General features: G+C 51.1%; 1 long non-coding RNA gene across 1 annotated transcript; it reads right to left on the minus strand.

Annotated features, from left to right (window-relative positions):
• Positions 1-1,793: 1,793 nt before the first annotated feature.
• LOC114673485 (uncharacterized) lies at positions 1,794-11,860 on the minus strand. Its single transcript, XR_013407799.1, has 3 exons — positions 10,189-11,860; positions 6,388-6,676; positions 1,794-1,965 (listed from the first exon to the last, which is right to left on the minus strand). It is a non-coding gene; the product is annotated as an uncharacterized LOC114673485 (long non-coding RNA).
• Between the last annotated feature and the right edge of the window lie 292 nt (positions 11,861-12,152).

Genomic DNA, 12,152 nt, shown 5'->3' on the forward strand with positions numbered 1-12,152 from the left:
AAAGAAACACCACTGATTTATGTTTTAGATCTTAACTCATCGAAAACACTGAGCTTGGCCAGGCGTGGTGGTGGGCTTCTGTAGTCCCAGCTACTCAGGAGGCTGAGCCACAAGAATCACTTGAATCCGGGAGGTAGAGGTTGCAGTGAGTCAAAATCGCGCCACTGAACTCCAGCCTGGGAGACAGAGCAAGACACGGAAGGAAAGGAGAGGAAAAGACAGGAAAGGGGAAAGAAAAGGAAAGGGAAAGATAGGAGAGGGGATGAGAGGGGAGGGGAGGGGAGGGGAGTGAGATATGATCTGTGCCTGAGAATTAATTTGGTTTTCTTACAAACCAAGAGGCAGGATTCACAATCAAGACAAGGCAATGCCGGACAGGTGTGCACACATGGAACACGCGGTGTGTTTGGCTGCAGGAGAAGAATCCAGTTTTCAGCAGGTGAATGCAGAGAAGCCCTGCTGCTCAAGTCGAACAATGTTTCCGGGATGAACCATGTTTGCAGCCCTCCATTGGCCAGGATGAACGGTGTCCCCAGGTGCCTGGCCCTTTTATCACCCAGACCAATGGTGCACCCAGAGGGAGCCAGGCTCAGCCCTCAAGCAAAAGGCCAGCAATGGCCAGGAAGGAGCTTATTCAATGGGATTCTCTGCAGAGTTTTTCTGACTTTCAGCTTGCAGGGATGTGGGCACAGAAAACAAGAGGCTGACTTCTCAATCAATCGTCACTTAAGGATGCAGAGACAGCAGAAGGCCTTTCATTCATGACTTTTAGCATTTTTTCTTCTTTTTCAGAAAATCCACGCCATCTCCATATATGCATGCAGGCATGAGTGTCTGTCCGCCCCTTAACTGTGGAGTTAAGAATAATGCGATTACTCATGCTGGAAAAACAAGACAATTACCATCATAAAAGCCCACATAGTTTACAGATCTTGGAACTTGAACTTTCCTTAAAAGATAAATATAGTAGTTTACATTTTGGAGCTGGAGACATTATCTTCCTTTCTCTTTTCCCCTTCCACCCTTCTCCAGTATACTTGCCTTTATTTTGAATGAGAAACAGGCAATGGGGGGGGTGCCACCTCACACAAAGAAAAAGGCAATTACGTAGAAACTATGCAGTCAAAAAGCCAGAAGTGTCTAAAAGCACAATGAGTCCCCCTGTCCATGACATGGATGCTCCGTCCACTGATGGCACAGCCACACTGCCGGTGCCTGGGGACCAGCTTCCTCCTTGAGCAATGGTCACTGAAGCAAACACCACTGTCCGTAGATGCTGTCAGCATCCCCCGCCGAGGTCTGTGCTGTGAGAAGGCCGGTCAGTAAGCAGCAGCGCCGGTCTGCAGTGACGAGGAGGACCCTGAGTGGGTGTAGGGCGTCCCCTGGACATCAGCTGTGAGTCAGGTAGACACAGAGAAGATGCCAGTGGGCTGGGCACATTGTATCCACCCAGAAAATGGATCTGGTTTTGATTGAAAGTCTTCGTAGAGAGAACGCTTGGATTTATCTTGGGGAAGACTTCCCTGTTAGGATGTAGACGGGGATGGATGTACTGTGACTGTTAGTCCAGGACACAGACGCTGAGTGAGTGAGGTTTGGATGTCTCGCGTGCCCTGGGCTGGAGGCTGGGATTTCCACGTTGGGTGGGACATGTGTCGGACACAGGGACTCACTGGCAGTAGCAGTTTATAGAGAGGGATTTCTATTGAAGTCATTCACTTCCTCATTTACCTCTGTCCCTATATTTGCAATCTTGTCTGGGTCCCTGATGACCGCATCCTAGAGTCCCAGTCTCCTGAGTTAGAGGACTTCATTTGTAAGCAAAAGTAACCCAGTTCAAGCTGGCATAGGAAAGAAGCAGCTGCAGGCACGGATGGCTCCAAGCGTGTAGCGGTGACGATGCCTTCAGCGGTCCCTTGGCTCTGCATTGGCTGGGCTGGCTTCCTCAGGCGGGAGCACTGCACACTGTGAAGGTGACCACTGCATGCCCTGTGCTGGGGGTGGGCAGCAGGCAGCATCCACCACAGACACTGAACCTGTAGGGCGCCCACACCAACAGCCAGCCCCATGGTGGCACTCCACGCCTGGGGGGCCAGGAAGCCTTTAAAATCTCATTCCAAAGCATTGGACGTTGACAATAGCAAAGACATGGAATCAGCCTAAGTGCCCATCAATGGTAGGCTGGATAAAGAAAATATAGTACATATACACCACGGAACACTATGCAGCCATAACAAGGAACGAGATCATGTCCTTTTCAGGAACATAGATGGAGCTGGAAGCCATTACCCTCAGCAAACTAACGCAGGAACAGAAAACCGAATGCTGCATGTTCTCACTTATAAGTGAGAGCTGAATGATGAGAACACATGGACACACTGGAGGGAACACCACACTGAGGCCTGCTGGAGGCTGGGGCATGGGGGGACAGAGACCATCAGGAAGAATAGCTAAGGGATGCTGGCTTCATACCTAGGTGACGGGATGGTCTGTGCAGCAAACCACCATGGCACACGTTTACCTGTGCAAAAAACCTGCACACCCTGCATATGTACCCTGGAACTTAAAAGTTGAAGGAAAAAAGAAAAGTGAAAGCAGGCACAAATCTTTCTCTATGCCACACACATGTGTGCACGCACACACACACACACATACACACACACACAGATTTACAAAAGCAAGCAGTTTGGACATGCGTGGACTCTGCACTGCAGCTATGGGGTGGGATTCTCTCTGCAGAAGACCCTGGCTGTGGTCTGGCCTTAGAGTCGGTGTGTGCCATCGTCCCCACCCCTCTGCTTCCTGCCCCTGCAGATTCCTGCGGGCACTGGGGAGTGAATTCTCTGAGAAGTCTTGAGATCATGAAACCTGTGACCTTGCCCAACACGGTTCCCAAGCTCACTCGTGCCCAAGGCTTTATTTTGAAAGATGCCTGTTGGATCCCCCAGAGCTCCAGCTCTGCGGAAAACCCCTTGGGAAGGTTGATCTGACCTGATGTCCCCACTCTACAGATGAGGACGTTGAGGCCCAGAGGCATGGAGAGGCCTCTCCACAGTTGCAGAGTGAGTGACTGGAGCTTGGGCCGGGTGTGTGTTCATTGCTCAGCTCATCTTCCTGAGATCCACGGCTGCTGTCATGGGTTGAATTGTGTCCCCCAAAAAGATGTGCTCGAGTCTTAACCCATATGGCACCTGGGACTTTATGTGGAAACCGGGTCTTTGCAGATATAACTGGTTAAGACGAGGTCACACTGAGTAGGGAGGGCCCTAATTCAATGGCCGACATCTTTATTAAACGGGAAAACATGGACACAGACACGCACAGAGGAAGACAGCCATGCAGCAGGCGCGGAGACCGAAGTGATGGGTTTACAAGCCAGGAGCAGCAAGGAGCTGGAAGAGGCAGGGAAGGGCTCCTCCCTGCGGGGCTCAGAGGGGCAGGGTCTCAGGCTCCTCCAGAGCTGGGTAAGAAACTCATGCTGTCATATGCCACCTGGCGTGTGGCATTTTGTTACGACAGCCACAGGTGGAGGGCGGGGACCTCCTGCTGAAGAAGCTTCGTTTACACCAGGAGGGATGTGTGGAAACTGAACAGCCCCTCATCATCCCCCAACCGTCCCTACCCCCTTTCTAGCCCCAGTCAGTCTAGGGAATAAGAAAAACCTGTGATTCTAAAACACCTTCCAAACCAGTAACGGGCCTCATAGAGAGAGATAGGGACAGTTAGGAAAACTTAGTCATATTAGTCATAATGCTAAAGAAAATTATCTTCCTATTTGTTTTCAAAAATACCAATTTTCTTCAAATATGAATATAAGCCTGATCAATTGGTTCATTATATTGAAATGTTCAGTTACGTACAATAATAATAATTAAGCACTGAAATCCAACTCAAACCAATCTATTTAAATGAACCCGAATCTACGAGAAAACATCACACTCGTATAAAAAAAAAATGTGGGGTTAGAATATTCCGCAATCCTTCAACGACATTATTGATAATCATGCTTGGTAAATCAGAGAAACCCCTTAGAGCCCAAAGAGAATGTCTAGGATAAAGCACTGTAGAAATAAAACCCTTTGTACGTTTTTTATAAAGCCTAAAAACAATCATGACCCAGGCAGCAGTTTCTACATATTTATATTTAATGGAATGCTATCAATTTTGTGCCTTTTAGATGCTTGGGCGATTGAAGCATTTTAACACTGCTCTAGAATAAGTGCTTTTTGTGAGTTCATCCTCCAGTTCAAACAGAACTGCATTTCCCGGTAAAATTTTACCTTGTAATTATTACACTTTTTTTAATCATCTTCATGCCACAAGATGTGAAGTCCAAAATATTTATGTTCCCGATTGTCAGTCTTTCCTTCTTAGAGATGTCGAAGTGAAAACAAAATAGACAACTCATTTTGTTGAATCAATCCAGGCGCATTATCACAGCAAGATTATAATTCGGGTGCACAAAACCTGCATTTTCAGAGCACAGCAAGGAAGTCGGGAGGTGCCGAGAGGCACAGCAGGTAACTAATATCAATAAAGTGGCCCAGATCTGTGTTCAAACAACAGAGTAGGGGTCTAACTTCAACCCACAAAAGTGACGAAAATCAGAGGGAAGCGCAGAGTCCGTCCCTGAGCCCGCCCTGCCACGCGGCAGCCAGGGAAGGTGACCTGCTGTTGTCTGGGATGGGGGGTGCCGCTGCTTGGTGACCTTGCCACACGGAAGGACCATGATTCCTGCAGGGTGGAAGCAAACCGAAGAACAGTAACAACTCTTCATGGGAGCACAGACAGGTGACCGGGACACAGGGGTCCTGAACACCGAGAGGCAGCCCCCTCCTGCAGGCTCCTCTCTCCTCTCCCCTCCTGCCGTGGCTCCCCCACTTCCTTCCTCCGTCGCAGCCACGGCCTCCGCATCTTGATGATCTCTTTTCCAGAAACAACGTTATAACGAAATAGAAGAAACCTCAATCATCCACAGGGAAAGCAGTGCTTTACAGTATTTAAGCGCATTTCTGAATGCACTGAGATACACGGCATTTGAATGTAAATTTTATGTCTATTTTGGCTTCCAGAGATCACTCTCTCTACAGCTTAAACTACACAGAGAATCTCCTACAATGAGTGAAGAGCAGACCCCAAAACACAGAGCATTTTCCCAGCTGCCCATCCACCACGTCTTCAGCATGCACGGCTGACTCTCAGGCCGAGAAACAGCACAGGCGTGCAGACCCCAGCCCCGTTCCCTGCACCACCCCCATACCTCCCCGCGAGCCAGGCCGAACAGGGACCCCGCGACCCATCACAGCCTCTGATGGTGCTCAGGAGCAGACCCCAGCCAAACGTCCAGTTACCCGAGGAATTCGGAGGAGGTTAGAAATGTTTCTGTTGTATGATTTCGGGACATCAAGATGCTATTTTTAGGCGTGTGAGTCATCACAGTGTTCCCTGACAAGAGCCAGCCCCAGCGTGGACACCACACCCACAGCGACGGGCTCATGGAAAACAAGCTCAGCCCAGCTCACAGTGCCTGGGGATCCACCTGGTACCCATCAGTGACCACAGCGCAGGGCGTTGGGTCTTGGCCAGAGCAAAGTGGGTGGCAAAGTAGCCCCAGGCAGCGGGCAGGGAGAAGTCATGTCCTCTGCCCTTGGAGCAGCAGCTCTGCCCTGTGAGGGCTGTGTGGGGCCAGTGCCTCCTGCTCAGCCCAAGGCACCCACAGCCGGGCACACAGGGGGCAGGTGCCCACACTCCATCTCCGGGAGGCCTGGAGTCAGCAGTGCCTGGGGAGGCAGGGCAGTTAGATAAGGCGGCCGCCCCAAGGGAACGGCCTCCATAGAGCATCTCGCCCACGCCACCAGCACACACGAGCACACGCATGAGTGCGAAGGAGAGCACGCAAGAGCACAGAAGGGCACATGGGAGCACACAAGAGCACAGAAGCACACACAGAGCACACACAAGCACACGCAATAGCACCCCCATCATATTCCACAGCAGCCGGACCCCCCGATACCCTCCCTGATGAAGCTTCGTGCCCGCAGCCTGGGCCCTGGCTCTGAGGTGGCTTTGAGGACTGATTGGAAGCTCGCATGCAGCACTGAGCCTCGCCTGGCTCTGCAGGTCCCTGAATAGCATCACTGCATTCAGCGTCCTTTCCTTAGAACACTGAAGAAAAGAAAGCTGGATTCAGGCCCGGCACTGACTGTGCTCAGGGGCGTGTCCCCCACATCTGCACGGTTCTCACCAGTTCACTGTACAGACAGCAGCCACAGCCATAGACAGCACCAGGCCCTCCCACTGCTGTGTGTTCCCCGGGGAGCCAGCCACACAGCCAGCCCCTCCCCTCTGCCTCCCACCCACCCCCGTGTCCCTGAGAGAGTTACTCACCCTCTCTCTTCCTGCGGCTTGCGGAGGTTAGAAAATCTGATAGACGGTTAGAAAACCTTCACACACAGGTGCGATGGCTCCCGTCTGTAATCCCAGAGGCCGAGGCAGGCGGATCACAAGTTCAGGAGTTCGAGACCAGCCTGGCCAATATGGCGAAACCCCGTCTCTAAATACAAAATTAGCCGGGCACGGTGGCGTCAGTAATCCCAGCTACTGGGGAGGCTGAGGCAGGAGAATCAGTTGAACCCGGGAGGTGGAGGTTGCAGTGAGCCAAGATCAGAATGAGACTCTGTCTCAAAGAAAAAGAAAAACAAAAAAAGAAAATTTAGAAAAGCACTCTTCCACGGCACGTGGCTTTACGAAGGCTCTTTTACCAAAGGAGTACCCAGTGGCCAGGGCTGGAAATTTTAAACTGAGAATAATAGTAATAATAATAAATTATATTCCATAGAATAGAATAAATATCCATGAGCTTAAGCTGCAACAAATAGGTAATCAAATAAATACACAGGGCAGGGAGAGATAATCCTTTCTCACAGGAGACTCCCAGTGTGGAAGAAAGAAGAAAAAGGAAAAGCAGGAACGCCACCACTTGGCAAGCAGCATGGGAAAAAGTGTAGAAGGCAGCATTCTGGAGGGAGCTGAGATTAGAAGGCAAAAATATGAGAAACTGGCTATTTTCGTAGTCCTCAGATACCTTTTCATAAGACACTGAATCATGGCAAAGGGGAAAATCCCAAGCTGACAGGGGAGATGCCCGGCAGATGCCACCTACCCATGTAGTCAAAGGTGCACCACTAGGAGTGAGGCTGGGGGATGCCACGTGCCCACCAGGAGGCCCCAGAAGGACTTGGCATTCTGGCCAAAAAATGCATAATATTAATTTATTCATGAAGAAACGTCAGACAAACCCAGACTGAGGGGCGTCCTATAAAATCAGCTCTCCAGAGCTGCCACGGTCTGGAGGGGAATTGAAGAGGAATCTACAGGGAGGAAATCCCCTAGCTGGGCAGAGACCAATGACACAGCGGCTAGAAGCAGCCTCGGCCCCAGACTGGGTCTGGGACCAGAAAAGAGGCAATCACAGGGAAATTGGTAGCGTTCACATAAGGCCTGTAGACCGGTTGGTAACAGTGTCATCTGCTATGTGACTATAAGTTTAACACAAGGAATTATGTAACCACAGCCTTTGGGGAAGCCAGGTGGAAGGTAGGGCAGACACTTTATACTAATTTTGCTATTTTTGCAACTCTTTTATAAGCATGAGATTATTTCCAAGGTGTATTAGTCCGTTTTCACACTGTTATGAAGAAATACCTGAGATTGGGTACTTTATAAAGGAAAGAGGTTTAATTGACTCACAGTTCCACATGGCTGGGGAGGCCTCAGGAAACTTACAATCATGGCAGAAGGTAAAGGGGAAGCAGGCACCTTCTTCACAAGGCGGCAGGAGAGAGAAGTGTGAAGGAGGAACTTTCAGACATTTATAAAACTATCAGATCTCGTGAGAACTATCATGAGAACAGCATGGGGGAACTGTCCGTATAATCCAATCGCCTCCCTCCCTGGTCACATGGGGATTATAGGTCAAGATGAGATTTGGGTGGGGACACAAAGCCAAACCATATCACAAGGGGAAAGCTAAGACATAAAGGAAGGCCATTGACCAATGGGCATTCTTCACCATCCTTGCTGTGGATTTGTCTAAGCAAGGGCGTTGCCAAGCCAAATCTCCACATTGAGAAGCCAGAGTTTCTGTGGTTTCATCTGTAAATGGAGTCCTTTCTCAGCCCCTGGCCTCCCCTCCATTCGCCGGGGACCTCAGAGGGACCTGGCTGGGCCCTGCTGCTGGGACTTACTCTACTTCAGGACCCCATTAACTAAGGGCATCAGCGACCAGCCCTACACCAGCCCCTGGCTCCTTCCGTCTGCCCTGCTCCGCACAGGAGCACGACCTTCCCAGAAAACTAGGATGGTGACCACCCTGCACATCTGATTTGCTGCCTCCTCCAAGTGGATACCATCCGCTGCCTGCAGCCTCCACCAAACAGCCTGGCGGGAGCTCCCGAGTCCTGAGTTCTCAGCCAGGTGTTTTGATGTTTTCGCAGACTGGTTTTAAAGATTATGGGGTGAAAGCATAACAAGAAGGAAGGAATATTCTCTTTGGACTTGCCTGTAGTCACTCAACAAAGATGATGAACCCCAGGAGCTGCCCTCAGCTACCCTGGGTGCAGAGGGTCCTGCTCCCGCTCTCAGGCACAGAGTCTTAAGGCCAAAGGCTGAAGGCAGAGCTCACTTTGTCTTGCTGGGGCTCAGAGTCTCCCGGGCGCACTGCCCCAGCTACACGCTCCCACTCAGGAGACCGTCAGGGGATGAGCGGCCAGGGGCAGGGCCCCATACACAGCCACCCAGGGCACGGTGGCCAGTGCTCCCCAGAGGTATGGGAGGCACCAGAAACAGCTACAGGTGGATCAGGTGTGGGGAGAAGGTACTATTATAAACATGTATACAATAAATGTTTTATTTTTGTTGGTTTTTTTTTTTTTTTTTTTTTTTTGGAGACAGTCTCGCTCTGTTTCCAGGCTGGAGTGCAGTGGCACTATCTTAGCCCACTGTAGCCTCTGCTTCCCAGGTTCGAGTGATTCTCCTGCCTCAGCCTCTTGAGTAGCTGGGATTACAAGTATCGCCACCATGCCCAGCTAATTTTTGTATTTTTAGTAGAGATGGGGTTTCGTCATGTTGGCCAGGCTGGTCTCGAACTCCTGGCCACAGGTGATCTGCCCACCTCAGCCTCCCAAAGTGCTGAGATTATAGGCATGAGCCACTGCACCTGAGTTCTGGTGCAGAACGGGCCAAAACCTTTTTTTAAATCACAAAGGAAAGTGGTCAGGGATGCATGTAAGATGCCCCATGTTTGCATACTTACCTGAGCGGCCTCCCGACAGCACATCCTCCAGCCCTCCTCAGCCTCACGCATGGCGGAGGACCTCACTCTCTGCCTGCTGCCCCCCAGGATGTAGCCTCCCACTGCTGGCTCACCCTCAGTCACACTTGGCTCCATGTGAATGACGCCCCTCGGCAGGAAGCTTCCTTGGGTCACTGTCCACATGCCATGAGGCTCCAACCCTCCACCCCACGGGGCCACCCTCCTCGAAGCTCCTTCAAACACACACCAGAGCTCCCATCTGCTCTTTCTGGAAACGCACAGAACCCTCTGTGGGAACTCGGAATAGAGCACTCGGTTGCCCCTTCATGAACGAATTATTCCTATTGGCACTTAAAGCAAGTGTCCGTATTGTGGGCAAAGAGCGTTAGAAATGTGCCGTGGAAAGAAAAGACTTTCAATTAAAGCTTCTAACAACAGGGCCAAGAAACCAAAGGTTATGGGCAAGGCTCTCACACCCCCGCCTTCTGCATCTCCAGACAGAACCTGCCGAGCCAGGCACAGCCCTGGGACCTCAGGGACCGAGGACGAGGCTCTGTCATCGCCTGTCATCGCCACTGCTCTTACTCTGAACTCGCTGCCTGTGGATGCCTCCTCTTCTCCCCATGCCCCTCCTCTGAGTCTGACACGAGGCGTGTGTTCCTGGCTGCTTGCATCCCACCTGCTGAGTGTGTTAGCTAAGCTATTCCCTGTCGTCACACTCAATGTGGCAGTGTGACCGCGTCAGTTCTCACCTGCCTTAAGTCGGCCCAGGCTGCGTGCAGCCTCCCGCAAGGCTAGAGAGGTGTGGGCTGTAGGCACCATCCTGGGCCCTGGGACTCCAGGAAACTCCGGCCACGCCCTCTTCTTGCACTTACTCTGAGACTGTGAAGTGTATTCACCGGCTTCCTGGCCTCTGTGAAAGGAACTGGAGGAACATTGATCAATTTCAAACACATGCCTGTATCGGTGAGGAGTTGGAGAGGCAGAGTTGGAGCGTCGCCCAGAAGCTGTGCCCTGTGGCCACGAGTGGGTGTCCAGCCCCTTCCAAGGCTGCACCAAGGAGACACTGGTTTTCTGCTCATTGTGACAGAACGAAGCCCCAAAGAGTCAGTGCATAGAACAGAAGAGCTGGACCTCCAACAGGCTGAGTCCCAACACGAGGCACCCAGCAGAGAAAAAACCTTCACGGTCCCAGCCTTCCACAGCCACAGAAGGGCACACGCAGGGGCACGCGGTGTTCACAAAAGCTTCATGACTGCGTTCAAAGTTTGTTTTTTGGGGATTTTTTTCTTTTTCTTTTTTTTTTTTTTTTTCCAGTGAGAGAAGTTTTACTGAAAACTTTTTCTATCTGGCTCATCAGATCTCAGGCCGTCTCTGGTGGTTTTAGCTGCTTTAATTTAATTAACTTTAAAAGACCTAGAGAGTATTAGTAAAATGTCCTCCCTGGTCACAACTCCATGGACGTTAACAACCTGCCCAATTACAGGGAGGGGGGTCCCGACCCCTCGCACCTGCTAATTAAAATTGCTAATCACCAGCAATTATCTGGCTGAGCTTTAGAAACGGTTTGACCCTTCGCCCACCAAGGGAGCGATGTTTGCGTCCCCTCCCCGGAGCCGAGCCAAGCTGTCCCCAGCGCCTGCCTATTAAGTGCCACTAATAGGAAATCAACAAAAGCGCCGTGACATCTGTGTGGACGTCCCGGGCCCCAGGTCTGAGTGCACAGGTGCTGGCCATGAGGCTGCCAAAGAAAGTGCCAAGAGCAGGAAATTCACCAACAATGAGGCGGACTGTGCTCGCTGCAGAGTCGGCATCCCCATCACCCGCAGCCGCGCCTTGGCCTCCGGATAATGAGGTCCCAAAACCAGGCAGCCTTTGTCCTGAGCGGCTGGCTGGCCAAAAGCATTGGACAGGGATTTTTAAAATCTCTTCTTTTTAATGACTCTTCTCCCTGCTCAAGCATAAATGAAAGATGTTATTTTTTGAAAAAGTCCACTGAGAGGATCTCAAATGCGTGGCCTTTATGTTGCAGGGAGGGCGGGGTTTCCTACTCTTGCTGCTGGAGAGCAGAAGTGTCCGTTCATCGCTGGGTGGGAGCGGACTCACAGAACAGACCGTAATTGTGATCTGCTGCTAGGAAAAGGTTCTGGGATAGTTCGGGCTCCCAAAAGGCGGCTTCCTGGGAAGCTCGTAGGTTTTAGCGCCCCAGTCCACAGGTTTCTGCAGTGCCCGCTTCTTCCCCAAACTATCATCTTTTAAAAACACCCCTCGGCCCATTCAGCAGATTCACGGACACATCACACTTTCTTTCTTGCCATTTGAGGATGAGATGGTCTAAGTTTAGAAATTCATCCTAGGAGTGGTTTCAACAGCTCTGGATATAAAAACAGCGCAAGAAGGAAACGCAAATGTAGCTGAGTAGGACGCGTGTGATTTCAGACCCAATTACCGGCAGACTGCAAAGGAGACAGATGCAGATGGCTCCAGATGCGGGGAAGTGCGCTCCGGTCGAGGGCTGTGATCGGGGATAATCATCGCCCACAGCGGCCTTTGGTCCTTTATGAAAAAATGAAGTGAATAAAATAAATTATTTTACCCCATGGGTTTCAATTCCCTGCTCACCCTCTCTTAGCCTCCCCCTCCATCTCCCTGCAGCCTGGGTGTGGCCTCCAGTCGGCAGGTGGGCATCGAGGCCTCGGCACAGTCTGGGCTTATATCTACAAGGGGAGAAGGAGCTTGGCATGGTCAGAGTTTTGCCAAAGCCATGGCCATTGCCAAGGTCCACTCTCTATGTGTGTCTTAGCTGGAGTGGCTGGTTTCTGGAATTCAACATGTAAAT

This window comes from Macaca mulatta, chromosome 17 (assembly GCF_049350105.2).
Source record: "Macaca mulatta isolate MMU2019108-1 chromosome 17, T2T-MMU8v2.0, whole genome shotgun sequence".
Lineage (NCBI taxonomy): Eukaryota > Metazoa > Chordata > Mammalia > Primates > Cercopithecidae > Macaca > Macaca mulatta.